General features: G+C 46.6%; 1 protein-coding gene across 1 annotated transcript in view; it reads left to right on the top strand.

Annotated features, from left to right (window-relative positions):
• Positions 1-271: 271 nt before the first annotated feature.
• LOC124008187 (B-cell CLL/lymphoma 9 protein-like) overlaps positions 272-22,960 on the top strand; it is a 111,558-nt gene continuing 88,869 nt past the window's right edge. The window contains exon 1 of the mRNA XM_046319282.1: positions 272-527. The gene's annotated coding sequence lies outside the window, so the exon portion shown is untranslated. The remainder of the gene's footprint in view (positions 528-22,960) is intronic.

Below are 22,960 nucleotides of genomic sequence, written 5' to 3' on the forward strand. Positions count from 1 at the left end.
GATAAAGAGCAAGTGGCAGAGAGGACAGAGACGGGGGGGGGGGGGGGGGGGTTGTAAGGGTAGATGTCTGTGAGTGTGTGTGTGTTTGTGTGGGGGCTGTCTTGTTTGCAGCTTGTCAGCAATTGCTTGAGACAAGCTTCCCCTCCACCATGTGTGAAAGCTACTTGGCGTGAATGCCCGGACTGTACCAAGTGGCAGCGAGTCACGAGGGGGGAGCTGCAAGAAAAACAGATCCATGCAGAGACAATAGGCCCCTGAAGTGTCCCCCCCCCCGAGTTGCTTTGATGTTGTCCTAGTGTCTAGATGCTAGAGGGGACCAGGGGTTGCGAGGAGGAAGAAGTCTTTGTGTGCACTTTTTCACCGTCCAGGACAAAAGAGTGGGGAGTAAGAAGCCCAAAGAGAAGAAAAACACCAAACAAATGAAACCAAAGCGCTCCTCTAGATGTTTTGTGTCCGCGCTAGTGGGGAAGCGAGGGAAGGAGAGAGCGAGTGAGGAGAAGAGAGCTGCAGCAGCACAGGCTGATTGGGTGAGTAGTCTCTGTGTGTGTTCCTTCAGCTATGGTTGTTTTTTTATTTTTTTTCCAGGGGTTAGTTGTATTTAGGGGTTTGTGGGGGTGGAGGCTGGAGTTGGGAAGCTACTGGGTGAATTGCATGGTGTTGTTGTACTAGCTGTGTGGTAAAGCGTGCTAAAACAGCAGTGTGTGTGTGTGTGTGAGATTGTCAGTGTGGTTTGGAATGTGGGATTGATTAGTCTGTAAATGGGATAACCCCCCCTATGATAGTCTGACCCTCTGTGTGTGAGACAGAGAGAGTAACGGCGGTGAGGGAGGGTGTTAGGTGGGGAGGGAGAACCGTCTGAGATCTCCCCATTTCCATGTGCGAGACAGAGGTGAGACAATGAGACCGCCCTCTCCGTGTCAGCTTTGTCACTTGTGGTTGTGGCTGAACACAATGTTGGGGGAGTGTGTGGGGGGTAGGGTGGACCTATCTGCCCCTGAGGGTTTTTGGGGGTGGGGGGGCTATGTCTGACGAACCAAGTGAGCATGTGGGTAGCGGGCAGATTTCACACAACCAGCGGTTAGATTAGGAAAAAAAAGTCTGCTGTGATTTTTGGTTCTCCATTCCTCCCTTTCTGTCTCTCTTCCCTTTCCATGTTATGATGCTTGTCCACAGCTGCATTGTATCTTGAGAATTAGAACTCTCCATCTTATATACAGAGTCTTTGTTAGGCACTGGCAGTGAATGGCAGTTTGGGGGGGGGGTTCATCTTTCTGAGATTGTCTGTCTTATTCACTTGGTTATCATTCAACATACGATTCAATGAGTGAACTATGTACCTTGTTTGGGATTCAGATGGAATTAAAACGTTTACAAAAGAAAAGCATTAGATTCTTATACACAATGTCTTTGTGGAGGAAATATTTGTTATTTTTTTTGCTTGATTCCTTGACTTCAATTCCGATTCGTTTCAAAGAATGGTTCACCGTGACTTTAGTTCACCATAACATTAGTTCACCAATGTGATTGTATAGACATTTGTTTTTGGAATGATTTGGCCATTTCCATTCTCTCCCAATTTAGCAGTATATCTAATCTGAGAGGTGCTGCTGTCTTTAATATGATTGTTTTTCTTCACTCTGGTCCTGAGTCAAAGGAAGTCGTCTCTGTCAAGTGGACATGATAGAATGAAGTATGTTTCTTTCTTTCATTGGATCCCCATTTAGCTTTTGCAGAATCAGCATCTACTTTTCCTGGAGTCCACAAAAAAACACCAAACATGAGTTGTTTTTTCATCTGTTTTTTCAAGGTAATTTTTGCTGTTTGCTTGAGTAATAGGAGATGGAAGGGAGTTCCATGCGATCATGGCTCTGTATAAAACTGTGCGTTATCGTTCATTTGTTTTGGAATTGGGGACTGTGAAGAGACCCCTGGGGATATGCATGGGTGTCTTAGCTGAATGGTATTTGATTATGCAGACAACATGTCATTTTCGTCACAGTATTATTTCTCCTAAACACTAGGAGAAGCAGTTCATCTCTGGTCAACCCTACCCATTGATGGGGCTGCAGTGGAGTGGGTAGAGAGATTCAAGTTCCTCGGTGACTTAAAATGGTCCACACACATGCCCATAGTCATGAAGAAGGCGCACCAGCACCTCTTCCCACTCAGGAGATTAAAACGGTTTGGCATGGGCCTTCATATCCTCAAAAAGCTGCACCATTGAGAGCATCTTGACTGGCTAAATCACTGCTTGGTATGACAACAGCACCGCCCTCGATCTCATGCCACTACAGAGGATGGTGCGGAAAGTCAAGTAAATCACTGGGACCCGAGCTCCCTGCCATCCAGGACCTCTATATCAGGTGGTGTGAAAAGTAGGCCTGGAAAATCGTTAAAGACTCCAGCCACCTGAGCCATAGACTGTTTTCTCTGTTTCCGCACGGCAAGCGCTACCGGTGCAACAGCGTTGACACCAACAGGCACCTGAACAGCTTCTATCCCCAAACCATTAGACTGCAAAATAGCGAACAAAATGGCTCCACAGAGTATCTGAGTTGACTCCTTTATTTTATTTTTTTGTACTGTCTCTATGCACACTCACAGGATTCTACACACACACATTTGGTTTGCTCACAAGCACAACATGCACACACGTTTATACTGACTCTACACACACGCACATACAATCATCACATGCCCTGCTGCTACTCTGTTTATCATATATCCTGATGCCAAGTCACCTTATGCATATATCTACCTCTGTCACTCCAGTATCCCTGCACATTGGAAATATGGTATTGGAACTGACCCTGTATGTAGCTTCCTCACTTCTCGTGTTCTTCTTATTTCGTATTTTTGATTTATTTCTCATGTGTTTTTGTTTATTTTATTTTTTATTGATTTTTATTGTGTTTTTGTTATTTTTAGTATATTGATTACTACATAAGTGGGTTTAGAGCTAGCAAGAAAGGCATTTCACTGTACTTGTGCACGTGACATTAAAAGTTCAAACTTGAGAGGGGAGGAGAGGAGAAATACACTCTATTCTACATCAGTCCTGTCTGGGTCCTCAGACATCGGCTTCAAAGGTGTAGTCGTTTAAAGGGATTTAAATTCACACTGTGGAGTCAGTGCTACAGTATAAGAGGCAGAGTTCACTTCCAGTTGATTCAAGCGATGCATTAAAAGGATTTTAATATGTCAAAAAACGGAGAAATCATCTACCTGCGTTAACTGCCGTTTATACTACATCTAACTCACCTAAATAGAAGTAAATGAGCACTGAATGAATGAGCGTGGGCAATCATGAGTGTTTTATTTGTGTAAGCTTGACCTAATAATGCATCAAAGAGTACTTGGATTTGTTGATAGAGTATATTTGTGTGTTCAAGACAAAAAAACTTTTCTAAGCGTGTTTCTCTGGACATTTTTCAGAGTAGGAAAAGCGATTAGGTTGTGAGCATTTTTGTTCGGCAAAAAAAGGCAGACTTGGCAACTTATGAATTTGCATATGACCTCGAGAATGCAACTTAAGTCTGTTTCTCTATACAACAGGAAATGGCATGAAACAAAAATTACACTGCTGTAGAATCTGTAAAAAAAATCATACTGAGTAATTAGGTAAAAGAAAAAAAGGGCTCTAGGGTTTAAAACGAGGGAAATTCTATCATTGAAAGGGATAGTTCATGAGTTCTAGGGTTTAAAACGAGGGAAATTCTATCATTGAAAGGGATAGTTCAAATTTAAAACTATCATTGAAAGGGATAGTTCATGAGTTCTAGGGTTTAAAACGAGGGAAATTCTATCATTGAAAGGGATAGTTCATGAGTTCTAGGGTTTAAAACGAGGGAAATTCTATCATTGAAAGGGATAGTTCATGAGTTCTAGGGTTTAAAACGAGGGAAATTCTATCATTGAAAGGGATAGTTCACTGGGGAGAGTGCAACAGAATAAATGGGTTTATTCTTCACAGTTGTCAAATATCTAATGCATAAATTATGCCTATATTACAGCAACAGTTAATATTCCACTGCAAACATAAAAAAGTATTTAGTTAGATGACAGTTTAGTTAATGCCAGGATGTGAGAATGAACGCTTGCAATAGTTTCATTATGTCCCGGGGTCCCGTAGCAAATTTTTGGTCAGCAGAAATAACTTTCGAATGAGAATGTAGACTGGGGACTTAACTTGAAGACATGGTGATTCTAAGAGGTTCGTTTGGAGGTGTCCATCGGGCTGTGTATTTGGGGGGGGGTGACGACATTCCAAAGACAGTTGCATTTTTAGAGGGGTCTATGGCAGAGAGATGATTCTCATGAATCGTGCAACTGCTGAGATTGTCGCTTCAATCTGGAAACCAGAGTGAATCACATCACAGTTATATTTGAGCATACTACACAACCTCTTTGGCATAATCACCGCACCTTTTTGTGCCCGGATTCGGGTTCACGTATTAAGCTAGCGCTGGCTATTGGAGAAGAGGGTAGTGAGAAAGAGTCTTTGTAAGCCCTGCAGCACAGCCTGGCCTCGGGGACCCATCCCCCATCAACAGGCCCGGTAATCAACATGGATTTCTGCCCAAAGTGGTGACAAATTTACCGGTGCTATAGCTAAGCAATTTCAAGGAGAAACGAGCAGAGGATCCAATAATTGATAGAAGGATCAATGGCCGTGGTTCAGGAGAGAAAGAGAGGAGCTCTGCTGGATGGGCAGACAGCAATCAGACATTTGGCCTCAGCTCCCTACTCTGTCAGGACCGGACTGAGGGGTAGGAGAGAGAGAGAGACAGGTTGATGAACGCAGGGTTAGAAGTATAGGTGGTAGATGAGTGTTTGGATCATTTTTCTTAGTTCACTCAGATGGTCAGATTATCTCCCAGTCTCTCTCTGCTTGATGACTTCCCCATGTGTTCCAGCCAGTCTGTCTGAGATGGCTGCTGAACTCATTCAGCTGCATGGCTCCACAGAGTACAGGGGCTGTCCAGACAGCCCAAGTTCTCTCTACAAAGACCAGAAGTCCCTGACATCTACCTAAGCCTCTGTCACTGGGGAAAAACTTCCCTCAAGTACTGCTACTGAGAAATGTCTAAGGAGGCTTGAGCCAGAATTCAACCAATTGTAAATGAAGGGAAAACCACACTGTGCATTGACTGAGAATGTTTATGCTGTATTTTAAGGACAGGCGAGGTTTTGTGTCAATATCAAATGGCGATATCCACGAAAGAATCAGCTTGCATGGTGTGTCGTTTGAAAACACTTAGCACCTCCGATACAGTGTAAACAATCAGAGTGAATCTCCAGTGTGTTTTTCTTCATAAGTTATCAAGGTGTGTGTTGAGGACTGTGTCTACTCTATAGAGTTGCTACCTTCCTCAAGTGTCAAACCGACATTAAGTTCAGCGTGATATCACCGATGCTAGCTAAATAATAGCACACAAGACTTGGTTGAACTCCCCAGCTTCACTTCATCTCTATCAGGCACGTTACAGCACACAAAGCATGTGCTTGTACAAGAGGCTCTTCACACCTGGGTGGGCTCTACAAAAGTACTCGGAGCAGGTGAGAGATAATGCAGGGGAACACACATTAGCGATAGCGATAGCATTAGCATTAGCGCATAACATTAGCAGTGCTGCTGTCTCAGCTAGGGCTGTGGCGGTCACGAAGTTTCGTCAGCCGTTGATTGTCAAGCAAATAACTGTCGGCCTCACGGTAATTGAGCGTTAATTAACACACACACACATTCAGCATCTCCTGGCTTCCACACACAGCCTACAAGCCACTGATGCAGACCTTTGGAACATCTACATTTTCAAAAGTCGAATAAATCCATGTAATATAGTCACAATAAATCCATTATTTATTTTAGACAGGTCTAAAGAAGCATGATGTGAAAATGTAGACTATTTCAGAAGTACATAATAGCATACTCAGAGCTGTCCTTATGTTAGGCCCTGATCTAGCTATGCCATATGGCTGTGGGCTGCGCTTGTTAATTTAGCAGACAAGATTTGCTTCGATTATTTTATAGGATGAAAAATACATCCGAACAAAGCTGAATAAAATATAAATAACATTTTCTCCAAACGATTTGAGGGAGTGTGCGTGCACGTGCGGCTATTCTGTGTCGAGCGGTTATTAACAAAAGAAATAGGTATTCCTATATGCTTAATTTGGAGTTACTGCAGTTTTTTACAATTGCTAACAAGCATTTACCTATACTTCAAGATACTTTTCTAAACTCTTAACACAGCAACACACCTACATCACACAATTAGCCAAATAGTTCATTTTCTGCTCAAAACCACATTTTGTTCATTAAATACCAAATCTACATTTCAAAATGCTAAAAATGGGATGGGCTGCAAACCAGTTTGTGATTGCATGTGAATGGTGGAATGCTACATTGTCCCACCCAACCACACATGTCCTCATGTTTCCTCCCAGCTGTTCCCTTCCTGCTTCTGGCACCAGTTGTTGGTGGAGGTCATCTCAAAACAAAAGAAGGCGCTCAGTGTTGTCGGAACCAATCTGGCATTTCTGCAGGACCAAACCAGCACTCCAGAATGCAGCACACATTGTGATATTAGCTCCTCTCTGACCCGACACATCAACGGTGGCCCTTTTCCCCGATGATGTTTCTTCCCCGCCGACGTGTTTTTGCCAGGTTAAACCCTGCCTCGTCTACATCAATGATTTCAAGTGGGGTCTGATTAGTCTCCAACTCCGTGACTCTCTGAAAAAAATCAAAACACAGTATGTGTAAATGCTTTTCAGTATGTCCTACTGTATGTACTGTAACTCATGTTTACATGTAGAGTAGCATAGTGTAAAACTCACTATAGAACAAGACATAATGGATAGACACCAATCCTGGACGTATTGGTGCCGGAGTTCTTTGACCCACTCACTGTTCCTTTCAAAAGGAACTGTGTAAAACTTTCATTCAAACTCTGTGTTTGGTCAGAGTCCGAGCCCATGGTGGTCAGACTGATGCTTCTCCACACTGTGAAACACCAGGTTGTCCTCTACAATTCTGGTCTGAATATCTCTCAGTTTTATTGCATTGTCAGCAATGACCAATGCTACAATGGTCTTGGTTTTCACTGTGGAGCTTTCCTCTTCCCCCAGAAGGAGGAAGACATTAGCGTCCTTTAGAGGAACAAAAATACAACAAATATATTTGCATTGGGGCTGGTGCCCTACAGTTCCTGTGAGACATAGCAACAGTAATGATAGAAGAAGCTCTTGTGAAATAAATTACTTACCTGTTGGTTCGTTGAAAACTCTGGATAATGGAAACCACGGTTGACCGTCTGAGATTAGGCTGGACTGTTTCACCAGCCTCTCTCAGTGATAGACCATGGTACTAGGCTGGACTGTTTCACCAGCCTCTCTCAGTGATAGACCATGGTACTAGGCTGGACTGTTTCACCAGCCTCTCTCAGTGATAGACCATGGTACTAGGCTGGACTGTTTCACCAGCCTCTCTCAGTGATAGACCATGGTACTAGGCTGGACTGTTTCACCAGCCTCTCTCAGTGATAGACCATGGTATTAGGCTGGACTATTTCACCAGCCTCTCTCAGTGATAGACCCTGGTATTAGGCATGACTGTTTCAGCAGCCTCTCTCAGTGATAGACCCTGGTATTAGGCATGACTGTTTCAGCAACCTCTCTCAGTGATATACCATGGTATTAGGCTGGACTGTTTCAGCAGCCTCTCTCAGTGATAGACCCTGGTATTAGGCTGGACTGTTTCACCAGCCTCTCTCAGTGATAGACCATGGTATTAGGCTGGACTGTTTCACCAGCCTCTCTCAGTGATAGACCATGGTATTAGGCTGGACTGTTTCACCAGTCTGTCTCAGTGATAGTCCATGGTTTATCACATGGTCTATGATGGTGGCTCTTATTTCATCAGTGCAACAGCTCTTACTCTCCTTTGAACACCACCACACATTCTTACTTCTCTCCCCCTACCTATCCTTCTCCCTTGTCCTGGTCCAACTACTCCTCTCCCTGGTCCAACTACTCCTCTACCTGGTCCAACTACTCCTCTGCCTGGTCCAACTACTCCTCTGCCTGGTCCAACTACTCCTCTGCCCGGTCCAGCTAATCCTCTGCCTGGTCCAACTACTCCTATGCCTACTCTGCCTGGTCCAACTACTCATCTGCCTGGTCCAGCTACAGTCAATTATGAAAATAGAGCAGTAGTGAAGTAGCAAAGGGGCTTTGAGGGGTTCTAGGAAAGAAGTGGCACTGAAATGGAAGAGACATCACCACCTTTTACTGTAGAAGGCTTTGTATCGGCATCCTCTAGGTGTGTGTGTGTGTGTGTGTGTGTGTGTGTGTGTGTGTGTGTGTGTGTGTGTGTGTGTGTGTGTGTGTGTGTGTGTGTGTGTGTGTGTGTGTGTGTGTGTGTGTGTGTGTGTGTGTGTGTGTGTGTGTGTGTGTGTGTGTGAGTGCGTCTGCATCCTCTGCCTGGTCCAACTAGTCCTCTGCCTCCTCTGGGTCCAACAAATCTGCCTCCAGCTGCCTGGTCCAGCTACTCCTCTGCCTGGTCCAGCTACTCATCTGCCTGGTCCAGCTACTCCTCTGCCTGGTCCAGCTACTCCTCTGCCTGGTCCAGCTACTCCTCTGCCTGGTCCAGCTACTCCTCTGCCTGGTCCAGCTCCTCCTCTGCCTGGTCCAGCTACTCCTCTGCCTGGTCCAGCTACTCCTCTGCCTGGTCCAGCTACTCTCTGCCTGGTCCAGCTACTCCCCTCCCTGGTCCAACTACTCCTCTCCCTTGTCCAGACATTATTTGTCCTCTGTCTGCTTCTCTGTGTTGTTCTGTAACCACATTGACCAACATCAATCCAAAGAGTCCCCTTTTCACTATGTAATGCTTTTATTATAAAGGTGCACTTTATTGGTGAAAATGCTCTTCCCCAAACCTGAAACTCACGCGTTGCTTATGTATGCCAGTCAGTGGTGGAAAAAGTACCCAATTGTCATACTTGAGTAAAAGTAAAGAAACCTTAATAGAAAAGGACTCAAGTAAAAGTGAAAGTCACCCAGTAAAATACTACTTGAGTTAAAGTCTAAAAGTATTTGGTTTTAAATATACTTAAGTGTCAAACTTAAAAATGATAAAATATACTTTAGTATCAAAAGTAAAAGTACAAATATAAATCATTTCAAATTCCTTACATTAAGCAAAGCAGACAGATACATTTTCTAGTTTTTAATTTATTTACAGATAGCTAGGGGCACGATCCAACACTCAGACATAACTTACAAACGAACCATGTGTTTAGTGAGTCTGCCATATAAGAGGCAGTAGGGATGACCACTCACTCTTGATAAGTGAGTAAATAAGAACATTTTCCTGTTCTGCTAAGCATTCAAAATACAACGAATACCTTTGTGTGTCAGGGAAAATGTACGGAGTAAAAAGTAAAAGTAAAAGTTGTCAAAAATATAAATGGTAAAGTAGAGTACAGATACCCCAAAAAACTGCTTAAGTAGTACTTTAAAGTATTTTTACTTAAGTACTTTACACCACTGATGCCAGTTAGGCTCTACACCTGCCATAAAGCGGATTAATGTGCTTAATTTTAAGAAGATCTTTGGCCACTTTAGTTGTGATACAAACCTTATTCAAACATGTAGGCCTATGGGCTGGCTACATGAGGTGTTTGACTATGATTAGAAAAAGTTTAAAAAAAGGCATTGTTTCTTATGCTGGGCATCATTCACAAGCGATAATATATACTTCACAAGTGATAGGCTAATATTCTTTATTGATTTAATCTCGTCTTTACATATACTAAATAATATATGTGCGAAATTTGTTTTGATTTAGAATGGACCATTATCATGCACCAGTATAGAAACAGGGGCAGTGGGACAAAATGTAATCTTTGCACTTAAATAGTGAATGGAGGACACTTTTCCCTGTAGTTTATTTTCATGCCAGCCAGAAAGGCTATACTCCTGTTGTAAATATATTAAATGTGCTTAATATTAGGGAAGTTGAAAAAATAAATAGTAGTGTCATGTTTGTCATTTATTATCATGTCTTGTCCCTGTGCTCCCCATTCTATTCGTTTCCCTCTGCTGGTCTTATTTGGTTCTTTCCCTCCTTCTATCCCTCTCTCTCCCCCTCCCTCTCTCACTCTCTCGCTCTCTCTTCTCTCTATCGTTCCGTTCCTGCTCCCAGCTGTTCCTATTCCCCTAATCATCATTTAGTCTTCCCACACCTGTTCCCGATCCTTTCCCCTGATTAGAGTCCCTATTTATTCCTTTGTGTTCCGTTCCTGTCCCGTCGGTTCCTTGTTTAGTATTCACCATGCTGTGATTGCGTTTCGCCCTGTCCTGTCGTGTTTTTGCTGTGATTGTGTATCGCCCTGTCCTGTCGTGTTTTTTGCCTTCATCAGATGCTGCGTGTGAGCAGGTGTCTCTGTCAACTACGGCCTGCGCCTACCCGAAGCGACCTGCAGTCTGTGGCCGCTTCTCCAGTTATTCCCCTCTACAGACTAGAGGATTTTTGTTATTCCCTGTTTGGACTTAAATAAACTCTGTTTCTGTTAAGTCGCTTTTGGGTCCTCTTTCACCTGCATGACAGAAGGAACCGACCAAGGAATGGACCCAGCGACTTCAGACGCTCGTTACACTGCCGTCGAGATCCAAGGAGCCATGCTCGGCAGACACGAGCAGGAATTGTCTGCTGCTCGCCATGCCGTGGAGAACCTGGCCGCTCAGGTTTCCGACCTCTCTGGACAGTTCCAGAGTCTACGTCTCGTGCCACCTGTTACTTCCTGGCCTGCCGAGCCTCCAGAACCTAGGGTTAATAACCCACCTTGCTACTCCGGGCAGCCCACTGAGTGCCGCTCCTTTCTCACGCAGTGTGAGATTGTCTTCTCTCTCAACCCAACACATACTCTAGAGAGAGCTCGGGTTGCTTACGTCATTTCACTCCTTACTGGCCGGGCTCGAGAATGGGGCACAGCTATCTGGGAGGCAAGGGCTGATTGCTCTAACAAGTTCCAGAACTTTAAAGAGGAGATGATTCGGGTTTTTGACCGTTCAGTTTTTGGTGGGGAGGCTTCTAGGGCCCTGGCTTCCTTATGCCAAGGTGAACGGTCCATAACGGATTATTCTATTGAGTTTCGCACTCTTGCTGCCTCTAGTGAGTGGAACGAGCCGGCGCTGCTCGCTCGTTTTCTGGAGGGACTCCACGCAGTGGTTAAGGATGAGATTCTCTCCCGGGAGGTTCCTTCAGATGTGGACTCTTTGATTGCTCTCGCCATCCGCATAGAACGACGGGTAGATCTTCGTCACCGGGCTCGTGGAAGAGAGCTCGCATCAACGGTGTTTCCCTGCTCCGCATCGCAACCATCTCCCTCCTCTGGCTTTGAGACTGAGCCCATGCAGCTGGGAGGGATTCGCATCTCGAATAAGGAGAGGGAACGGAGGATCACCAACCGCCTGTGCCTCTATTGCGGAGTTGCTGGACATTTTGTTAATTCATGTCCAGTAAAAGCCAGAGCTCATCTGTAAGCGGAGGGCTACAGGTGAGCGCAACTACTCAAGTCTCTCCATCAAAGTCCTGTACTACTTTGTCGGTCCACCTACGCTGGACCGGTTCGGGTGCTACATGTAGTGCCTTGATAGACTCTGGGGCTGAGGGTTGTTTCATGGACGAAGCATGGGTTCGGAAACATGACATTCCTTTCAGAGAGTTAGAGAAGCCTACGCCCATGTTCGCCTTAGATGGTAGTCATCTTCCCAGTATCAGATTTGAGACACTACCTTTAACCCTCACAGTATCTGGTAACCACAGTGAGACTATTTCTTTTTTGATTTTCCGTTCACCGTTTACACCTGTTGTTTTGGGTCATCCCTGGCTAGTATGTCATAATCCTTCTATTAATTGGTCTAGTAATTCTATCCTATCCTGGAACGTTTCTTGTCATGTGAAGTGTTTAATGTCTGCCATCCCTCCCGTTTCTTCTGTCCCTACTTCTCAGGAGGAACCTGGCGATTTGACAGGAGTGCCGGAGGAATATCATGATCTGCGCACGGTCTTCAGTCGGTCCCGAGCCAACTCCCTTCCTCCTCACCGGTCGTATGATTGTAGTATTGATCTCCTTCCGGGGACCACTCCTCCTCGAGGTAGACTATACTCTCTGTCGGCTCCCGAACGTAAGGCTCTCGAGGATTATTTGTCTGTGTCTCTTGACGCCGGTACCATAGTGCCTTCTTCTTCTCCGGCCGGGCGGGGTTCTTTTTTGTTAAGAAGAAGGACGGTACTCTGCGCCCCTGCGTGGATTATCGAGGGCTGAATGACATAACGGTTAAGAATCGTTATCCGCTTCCCCTTATGTCATCAGCCTTCGAGATTCTGCAGGGAGCCAGGTGCTTTACTAAGTTGGACCTTCGTAACGCTTACCATCTCGTGCGCATCAGAGAGGGGGACGAGTGGAAAACGGCGTTTAACACTCCGTTAGGGCATTTTGAGTACCGGGTTCTGCCGTTCGGTCTCGCCAATGCGCCAGCTGTTTTTCAGGCATTAGTTAATGATGTTCTGAGAGACATGCTGAACATTTTTGTTTTTGTCTATCTTGACGATATCCTGATTTTTTCTCCGTCACTCGAGATTCATGTTCAGCACGTTCGACGTGTTCTACAGCGCCTTTTAGAGAATTGTCTCTACGTAAAGGCTGAGAAGTGCTCTTTTCATGTCTCCTCCGTTACTTTTCTCGGTTCCGTTATTTCCGCTGAAGGCATTCAGATGGATTCCGCTAAGGTCCAAGCTGTCAGTGATTGGCCCGTTCCAAGGTCACGTGTCGAGTTGCAGCGCTTTTTAGGTTTCGCTAATTTCTATCGGCGTTTCATTCGTAATTTCGGTCAAGTTGCTGCCCCTCTCACAGCTCTTACTTCTGTCAAGACGTGTTTTAAGTGGTCCGGTTCCGCCCAGGGAGCTTTTGATCTTCTAAAAGAACGTTTTACGTCCGCTCCTATCCTCGTTACTCCTGACGTCACTAGACAATTCATTGTCGAGGTTGACGCTTCAGAGGTAGGCGTGGGAGCCATTCTATCCCAGCGCTTCCAGTCTGACGATAAGGTTCATCCTTGCGCTTATTTTTCTCATCGCCTGTCGCCATCTGAGCGCAACTATGATGTGGGTAACCGTGAACTGCTCGCCATCCGCTTAGCCCTAGGCGAATGGCGACAGTGGTTGGAGGGGGCGACCGTTCCTTTTGTCGTTTGGACAGACCATAAGAACCTTGAGTACATCCGTTCTGCCAAACGACTTAATGCCCGTCAAGCTCGTTGGGCGTTGTTTTTCGCTCGTTTCGAGTTTGTGATTTCTTACCGTCCGGGTAGCAAGAACACCAAGCCTGATGCCTTATCCCGTCTGTTTAGTTCTTCTGTGGCTTCTACTGATCCCGAGGGATTCTTCCTTATGGGCGTGTTGTCGGGTTAACAGTCTGGGGAATTGAAAGACAGGTTAAGCAAGCACTCACGCACACTGCGTCGCCGCGCTTGTCCTAGTAACCTCCTTTTCGTTCCTGTTTCCACTCGTCTGGCTGTTCTTCAGTGGGCTCACTCTGCCAAGTTAGCTGGTCATCCCGGTGTTCGAGGCACTCTTGCGTCTATTCGCCAGCGCTTTTGGTGGCCGACTCAGGAGCGTGACACGCGCCGTTTCGTGGCTGCTTGTTCGGACTGCGCGCAGACTAAGTCGGGTAACTCTCCTCCTGCCGGTCGTCTCAGACCGCTCCCCATTCCTTCTCGACCATGGTCTCACATTGCCTTAGACTTCATTACCGGTCTGCCTTTGTCTGCGGGGAAGACTGTGATTCTGACGGTTGTCGATAGGTTCTCTAAGGCGGCACATTTCATTCCCTCGCTAAACTTCCTTCCGCTAAGGAGACGGCACAAATCATTATTGAGAATGTATTCAGAATTCATGGCCTCCCGTTAGACGCCGTTTCAGACAGAGGCCCGCAATTCACGTCACAGTTTTGGAGGGAGTTCTGTCGTTTGATTGGTGCGTCCGTCAGTCTCTCTTCCGGGTTTCATCCCCAGTCTAACGGTCAAGCAGAGAGGGCCAATCAGACGATTGGTCGCATACTACGCAGCCTTTCTTTCAGAAACCCTGCGTCTTGGGCAGAACAGCTCCCCTGGGCAGAATACGCTCACACCGCTTCCTTCGTCTGCTACCGGGTTATCTCCGTTTCAGAGTAGTCTGGGTTACCAGCCTCCTCTGTTCTCATCCCAGCTTGCCGAGTCCAGCGTTCCCTCCGCTCAAGCGTTTGTCCAACGTTGTGAGCGCACCTGGAGGAGGGTGAGGTCTGCACTTTGCCGTTACAGGGCACAGACGGTGAGAGCCGCCAATAAACGCAGGATTAAGAGTCCAAGGTATTGTTGCGGCCAGAGAGTGTGGCTTTCCACTCGCAACCTTCCTCTTACGACAGCTTCTCGTAAGTTGACTCCGCGGTTCATTGGTCCGTTCCGTGTCTCCCAGGTCGTCAATCCTGTCGCTGTGCGACTGCTTCTTCCGCGACATCTTCGTCGCGTCCATCCTGTCTTCCATGTCTCCTGTGTTAAGCCCTTTCTTCGCACCCCGTTCGTCTTCCCTCCCCCCCCGTCCTTGTCGAGAGCGCACCTATTTACAAGGTACATAAGATCATGGACATGCGTTCTCGGGGACGGGGTCACCAATACTTAGTGGATTGGGAGGGTTACGGTCCTGAGGAGAGGAGTTGGGTTCCGTCTCGGGACGTGCTGGACCGTTCACTCATCGATGATTTCCTCCGTTGCCGCCAGGATTCCTCCTCGAGTGCGCCAGGAGGCGCTCGGTGAGTGGGGGTACTGTCATGTTTGTCATTTATTATCATGTCTTGTCCCTGTGCTCCCCATTCTATTCGTTTCCCTCTGCTGGTCTTATTTGGTTCTTTCCCTCCTTCTATCCCTCTCTCTCCCCCTCCCTCTCTCACTCTCTCGCTCTCTCTTCTCTCTATCGTTCCGTTCCTGCTCCCAGCTGTTCCTATTCCCCTAATCATCATTTAGTCTTCCCACACCTGTTCCCGATCCTTTCCCCTGATTAGAGTCCCTATTTATTCCTTTGTGTTCCGTTCCTGTCCCGTCGGTTCCTTGTTTAGTATTCACCATGCTGTGATTGCGTTTCGCCCTGTCCTGTCGTGTTTTTGCTGTGATTGTGTATCGCCCTGTCCTGTCGTGTTTTTTGCCTTCATCAGATGCTGCGTGTGAGCAGGTGTCTCTGTCAACTACGGCCTGCGCCTACCCGAAGCGACCTGCAGTCTGTGGCCGCTTCTCCAGTTATTCCCCTCTACAGACTAGAGGATTTTTGTTATTCCCTGTTTGGACTTAAATAAACTCTGTTTCTGTTAAGTCGCTTTTGGGTCCTCTTTCACCTGCATGACAAGTAGGCCTAGCCTATAGAAAGCTGATGGGATCCTCCTCTATTTAGTAGAAGCCATCACTCTGTTTTCTCCCCCAACTGCATAGCCTATAGAAACTTTGTGCAACATGAGCTCATGGGCTCTCATGAAGTGTTTGATTAGATTTTCGATACATTTCCATTGATGTCAGAGTGATTCGAGGGACAGTAGAGTGCGGAGTACAAGTCCGTTAGCAAGTTTGTAGGCTACTATTGACCATCAGAGCTTGGAGAAGCCTAATTACCTTCGACGGTCACATGGAATTTGACTGCCTTCATGACTCGTGACCGACGGTGTGGCGGTAATACGGTCACCGCAACAGCCCTAGTCTCAGTTCTGGTTAGAGATGTATTGATCTGGTGTTTGTTTGTTATCGTCAATGGTCTCTCGTGTCTTTGCTCAATGCCAAGATGAGGGAAATCTAATTTGGGAGAGAGTTCTCTCCACGATGGAACCCAGCTGTAGGAAACCTTGCTATAGTCTCCTGCTTTGTACACATCAGGGACGTGTTCATTAGGCACCAAACAGAAGAAACTAAAACATAGAGGGACTACCTGGACTTGGTCCAATAAGAAACAGTTACTTGAGTTTCCTGTTACGTGCCCTAATGAACACAACCCAGATGGGTGATGATCAAGGAGAGAGACAATGACCACCTCTGTGAATGTGTACAGCACATTAGATCACAACTCTGGCAGTGGATTGACCTTGGCTTTCCCATGTAGTACTATAATAGGATAGTATATTCTCTGCAGCTAACTACTAGAGCCGTAACAAGGCAGGACAGTAAAAGGGTTGTTTTCTCTTAGAAATAGTGCTGTTGTTCACTGGCTGGAATGTTTCGTGACTTTTCCATGGCTGCACTGATATAGCTGGTGCAAATGATGGTGCTACTCCGGCGGTAGGCCTGTAATGCTGATCTATTTGCTGTTAGCGCTCCGTGATATCAGCACAGACCTGCACTTTAGTTCCAATTAATGGACTCAGCATGGGTAAGGAATCAGCTTCGCCAGCATATTAGACAAACGTACGTACACACGCACACACACGCACACACGCACACACGCACACACACACGCACACACGCACACACGCACGTGCATGCGCACACACACACACACACACACACACACACACACACACACACACACACACACACACACACACACACACACACACACACACACACACACACACACACACACACAACTAGAGGATGCCGATACAAAGCCTTCTACAGTAAAAGGTGGTGATGTCTCTTCCATTTCAGTGCCACTTCTTTCCTAGAACCCCTCTGGTTCGTCACAGTCACATGGAAATAATACCTGCCCCTTTGCTTTGGGATCATTACTGCTCTATTTTCATAATTGACTGTGTCTGCATGTTGGATCTGGTTCCCATTTCCCCAGGATTTATACTGCTCTATTACATTCCTCTCTCTTCATTCACATGCACAGAGCCACAGGAGAATTCGATACGCTTCGCATTTTGGGAAATCTGAGACTGAGAGAGAGAGAGAGAGAGAGAGAGAGAGAGAGAGAGAGAGAGAGAGAGAGAGAGAGAGAGAGAGAGAGAGAGAGAGAGAGAGAGAGAGAGAGAGAGAGAGAGAGAGAGAGAGAGAGAGAGAGAGAGAGAGAGAGAGAGAGAGAGAGAGAGAGAGAGAGAGAGAGAGAGAGAGAGAGAGAGAGAGAGAGAGAGAGAGAGGAAAAAAGAGGGTCTGAAAATAAAAATGTAAAAATAATGACACAGGATCAAAATCTAGAATTGCTGTGTGGAGGTCAGGTTCCTGGTTTAGTGCTTTGTGGTGCCTTAACCTCCTGGTTGGGCAGAGGTTAAACCAGATCATTGGCTGCTGGTCTCTGGTCCATGGTGGTGGCACTGGTGGCGGTGTGGGATAGCAGGCATCAGGGGGGGGGGTGAGTCATCAGGGAGGAGGGTGAGTCATCAGGGAGGAGGGCGAATCATCAGGGAGCCCAGCGCTCACAATATACAAGTAGCAAAAAGGACTGGAGAAAGGGAGGGAAGGAGGGAAGGAGGGGGAGAAGGGAGGGGGCTGTGATGAATTCAAAGCAGTCTTGCTTGACTGGTGATGTTTATTGGTCCATGGAAGCTTCTGGAAGTATGCTAATGACTCTTATCCTGTGTGTGTGTGTGTGTGTGTGTGTGTGTGTGTGTGTGTGTGTGTGTGTGTGTGTGTGTGTGTGTGTGTGTGTGTGTGTGTGTGTGTGTGTGTGTGTGTGTGTGTGTGTGTGTGTGTGTGTGTGTGTGTGTGAGAGAGAGAGGCGATGAGCGACTTTCCCCAACATCTCTCACTGTCTGTCAAACATGTACACAAACACACCCACCCACAGGGAGACACACAGAGGCACACGTGGAAAAGGGGCAGGAAGGTACTCTGAATCTGGAAGAAAAAAAACATACTCACCGTGACATGTAGCGAGAGGGAGAGATACGAGGAGAGGGGCAGAGATACGAGGAGAGAGATTGAGAGATACGAGGAGAGGGGGAGATTCCTGGACAGCATGTGCTGCTGTAGGTGCATAACGGTAAAAAGAGCATAGCGAGAGAGGATCGGGATGGTCAAAGTGCTGTGATCCTTTCCAATCTGATATGACATTGATTGGAACCGATTCAGATCAGTTCAGCTGATTAATGGTCCTGTTCATGTCCAGAGTCCACTTCGTTGATTATTTTGGCAAGTGTGAACGACTGGGTTCGAAACCCGGGTCTCCTATGTGCCTCAAAACGGTGAGCCTGCTGAGCTAAACGCTATCAGAACCCTGACAATTGTCCATCTTTTCTAACAGATCTGCTATGACACAGCTTCGTCACGGATAATAATGTAATTATCATTCGATTCACTGGATCCCCATGCCTTCCTCAAGGACAAGGGCTTTTCATTCAGACATAGAGCATGTTATATACACTCCTAAACCACACATTGTCTCCCATGGCAACAGGTGCATTTCTCAGTGCCACAGGTAGTGTGTGTGTGTCAACATCACAGGTCCAGTCCTTTTGTGCTGCTCCGGCACAGCAAAGGTCACCTCGTAGTCTTCGCGAGGAGCCACTGGAGCCACACGTTCTACCCGTTACTTTGTACTTGCAGGAACAACGGTTAGCATCATTTTTTAAACCTCTCTCACACATTGTAGCCCCTTCACCCTGCTCTCAGCACTTATCTCAACCTCAGCTACCAATACGATATCTCCTTATACTGTACAGAGTGTACTACTAGCAAGGCAGGGCAATCAAAATCATACCGACCTCCCCCCCCCATGCTGTGAATGATAAGCACTGTGGTATGTTCCATCCTACTCCTATCTCAAGGCTCCTATACGCTCATGCACCCCATACAGGCATAGACAACTCTCCCACATGGATTTACTGTGTAAGGGGGTGTATTGTGTGTCGTGACTCTGGCTGCGGGGTTGCGTGGAGCAGGTTGGTATTTATTGTTGTGAATCTTGACCTGGAGGCAGTTCTGGTGACTAGCTGGTACAGCCACAATCAAAAAAGTTTTTTAAAAATCTGATTTTGAACCTTAACCCTAACCTTAAATTAAGACCAAAAAGCACATTTTTGTTTTCATGAATCTTTACGATATAGCCAACCCTCCAGGGCAAGGTTCATGACAATCAATATCAACCTGCTTGGGTGGATGACGAGCTGATCTTGTGTTAGCGAGTGTCCCCGTTTGCATGATCATCTCTTGTATTTGCAGTGGGAATGTCGTGTGGAAATGTGGTGTTTGTGTGTGTATATTGTCTGCATGTGCTGGGTGTCTGTCTGTTTGTGTATGCGTGCTGTGGTGCAGAGCAGTAATGCTTCTGCTCAGCGTAGCAGATCACACTAGCATCTGCGCAGCTGTGCCGGCTCCTCCGAGAGCACGGGGAACGGGAGCAGCTGTGGATCTCTTTCTCTCCTCCTGCTGTCTTTTCTCTTTCTTACTCGCTCTTTCTCTTCCCATCTCTCTTTCTTTTTTTACTTCCTCTCTCTCTATCTCTCTATCTCTCTGCTATCATCCTCCCTCCCTTTTTCTCTCCTGTCTTTACTTTACGTCTCTATCTTTCTCCCTCCCCTCTCTCACTCTCTATCTTTCTCCCTCCCCTCCCCTCTCTCACTCTCTATCTTTCTCCCTCCCCTCTCTCTCTTTCTCCCTCCCCTCCCCTCTCTCACTCTCTATCTTTCTCCCTCCCCTCTCTATCTTTCTCCCTCCCCTCTCTCACTCTCTATCTTTCTCCCTCCCTCCCCTTTCTATCTTTCTCCCTCCCCTCCCCACCCCTCTCTCACTCACTCTCTATCTTTCCCTCTCCTCTCTATCTTTCTCCCTCCCTATCTTTTTCCCTCCCCTCCCCTCTCTCACTCACTCTCTATCTTTCTCCCTCCCCTCTCTATCTTTCCCTCCCCTCTCTATCTTTCTCCCTCCCTATCTTTTTCCCTCCCCTCCCCTCCCCTCTCTCACTCACTCTCTATCTTTCTCCCTCCCCTCTCTATCTTTCTCCCTCCCCTCTCTCACTCTCAATCTTTCTCCCTCCCATCCCCTCTCTCTCACTCATCTTTCTCCCTATCTTTCTCCCCCTCCCTTTCTCTCACTCTCTATCTTTCTCCCCCCTCTCTATCTTTCTCCCTCCCCTCTCTCACTCTCTCTATATTTCTCCCTCCCCTCTCTATCTTTCTCCCTCCCCTCTCTCAATCTTTCTCCCTCCCCTCTCTCAATCTTTCTCCTTCCCCTCGCTCACGCTCTCTCACTGTCTGCTATCTTTCTTCTGTGTGTCTCTCTCTCTCCCTTCCTTCACCTCCTCTTCTTCTATCTGGTGAATTCAGACGCTGGCCTGTCTTTCTGTCACTCAATCGTGGTTCCACCAAGGGCTTGTTGGGCTGTATCCCCATGGTAGCCCTCATCAAAAAGCAGAGACCAGTACGTTCGATGTTGATCCATCAAACCCACATACTACTGGTCCCATAGATCAGCACAGGGCAGCTCTCACCACACCTCCGTGCAATGCATTGTGGGTGTGACTCCAAAGCCCAAGGGATTTTGGCTCTCGACTCAACGTCCTGTGCTTTACTTGGCCCACGGCTTCGTGGAACCCTGGCCTTTGGAGCTGCTCCTTAGTTAGTATGTGAAAATAAACTTGAACTATTCACTGTTTGGATAAGCCCCGTGTTCCAGCACTTTGTTGTACTTTGAGGAGGAAATGAACTATGAAATGAGAAAGTTCAGATTCAGAACATCCAAAGCACATGGAGAATAGCTATACTGATAATTCAATATCGCCTAAAGAACAGGGCCAGTTTCCCGTACACAGATGATGTAAATCTAGTTCTCAACTAAAAAGCTATTTCAATGGGGATTCTCCATGGAACATCATTTTTAACCCAGGACTAGTCTTAATCTAGGTCCAGAGTTAGGAGGCCATTTTACCAGATTTTTTAGCTCTATAAGAAGGTGATTGGGCCAAAGAGAAGATTGTGTTAGTTGTTCAGATCCAGACTCTGGGTGTCCTGCTTTTGTTTTCAGAGCTAGTAACATAACAGTGTATCACTAAGAGGGTTTTTCAAAGGAAGGAGCTATTCTATTTTTGAAAGACAGGGGCAGTTATGCAGTGTTTATCAAGCTTTTAAGAGGTATTTAGGGCATATAGCCTAGTAGCTGGGGTAAAACTTCTGTCTTTACAGTGAAACAGAATGCGGGCCAAGGTGTGTTGAGAGTATTAGTAGTTCTGAGGATCAGTAATTTAGAGTTGTGTTTATGCTAAATAAGCTAAACCAAATCTATAAGTGGTTTCAAGTCTGCCGAAACCTAACGCTGAAAATTCGAGATGATGTGACACACAACTGAAATCCCATTGAAAACCCAGAGAGCCCATTTCGCCAGAAGCCAAAGTGTTCAACCTGGTGTGATTACCCTTCCCAAAACCCTCCCTGTAGCCCTTGCCAGTAATATTTTCATAATTTCTATCAAGGTTTCATTCCTCTCCCACAAACACACAGACACTCCACAAGCTAGCTAGCTAAATAAAGTAAGACAAAACGTTTTTTGAAACCTTTTCAGCACAGGTTGGCTGTACGATCAATAGTGTTTCCACTGTAGGTAAACGACGCTCAGAGCTGCAGCAGTATTGGACTGTCAAAACAGGGCGTCACAGTGGGCTGCTGGGTATGTGCCTCTCCTGCCCTCTCCCCCTCTGTCTTCCCCTCTGCTTCTCTCTCTCTCTCTCCTTCTGTCTCCTTCTGCCCCCCTCTCCTTCTCTCCCTCTGCCTCCCTCCCCCAGCTCGGGTGGGTTTTTTTTCTAGCTCAAACAATAAGCAGCCACACCAGCCAGGGTAAATTATTTCTGTATGTTAAAGACAACCTTGACATTTTCAACACCAACAAAAAAGGTTCCTTGCACTGTAAAGTGTGGTTGCACGCAAATGTACGTGCTCTTGATTATATGTATTGATGGTGATGACGAAACAAAATCTGTTGCGTGCCCTAATGAACACAACCCTGGTGTGAATGGACACTAACTCCCCTCAACATTGTTCTCTTTGTGCCCCAATAAGTCGATGACGTTAGTGGAGGCAGTACTTGTTTAGCATTGATCTGTACGCTCTGACTGACACAGGAGTGCATGCATGAGCTAATCACGCTAACCGCGCTGTGTTCCCTACAAGCCAAAGCGCCAATGTTGTTTTTCAAACGCAGCCCCAGTCTGGCCTGAGGCTTCCCATGGGCTAAAACCTTGTTGGTTTACTGGAACATTGAGTAAAGAGGACACTTGGCCCCTTTGTAAACAGGTTAGCTGTTAGCTACGTTAGCTTTGTTGTTTTTTCCACGCCTAATTCATATCCATATCTCTGTGTCCTTTCTTTACAGCTCTATAAAATGTGTCACAACTTGCATCCAAACACACAGGAAATAACACTTGCACAGTCACAGATCTACTACTAGCGTGTTAGCTGTATGATGATGAGGCACTTGCAATGCGTCATGCCTCAATCAATGCTTTCATCGTCATAGAGATAAATGGCTGTGCGGACACGGACGGGGACAGAGACAGGGTCTGCTGTCTATCGCCCAGACGGAGACCCTCTGTGTCGGAGGATCGCCATGGTGACGGCCAGGGCCCATCCCAGACGGGGTCCATGTTACAGACACAAAAAAAACACCCTCTTGCTCATCCCCCTACTCATCCCCATGCAGCGAGCAGACGTGCCCCTGCTCCATGGCTCTGGGCCCGTTTGTGTGGCCGCTGTGTGGTGGCAGCAGGCAGGCTGAGGGGACTCAACCCAGGACCTGAGTCAGCCTGCCACCCCCTCGGGATATAGGTCAGCTCTGGTGAAGTGGCCCACGGGGAGGGGAGGAGAGGTGAGAGAGCGTGACGTGTCTGGCTGAGAGACTGCATGGGGCTTTCTCCCGCTCTCAATTACATTTAAGGGGCTTTATTAGCATGGAAAACGTATGTTTACATTGCCAAAGCATAAAAAATTTAACAGTAAACATTACACTTCCAAAA

This window comes from Oncorhynchus gorbuscha, linkage group LG21 (genome assembly GCF_021184085.1).
Source record: "Oncorhynchus gorbuscha isolate QuinsamMale2020 ecotype Even-year linkage group LG21, OgorEven_v1.0, whole genome shotgun sequence".
In the NCBI taxonomy this organism is placed as follows: domain Eukaryota; kingdom Metazoa; phylum Chordata; class Actinopteri; order Salmoniformes; family Salmonidae; genus Oncorhynchus; species Oncorhynchus gorbuscha.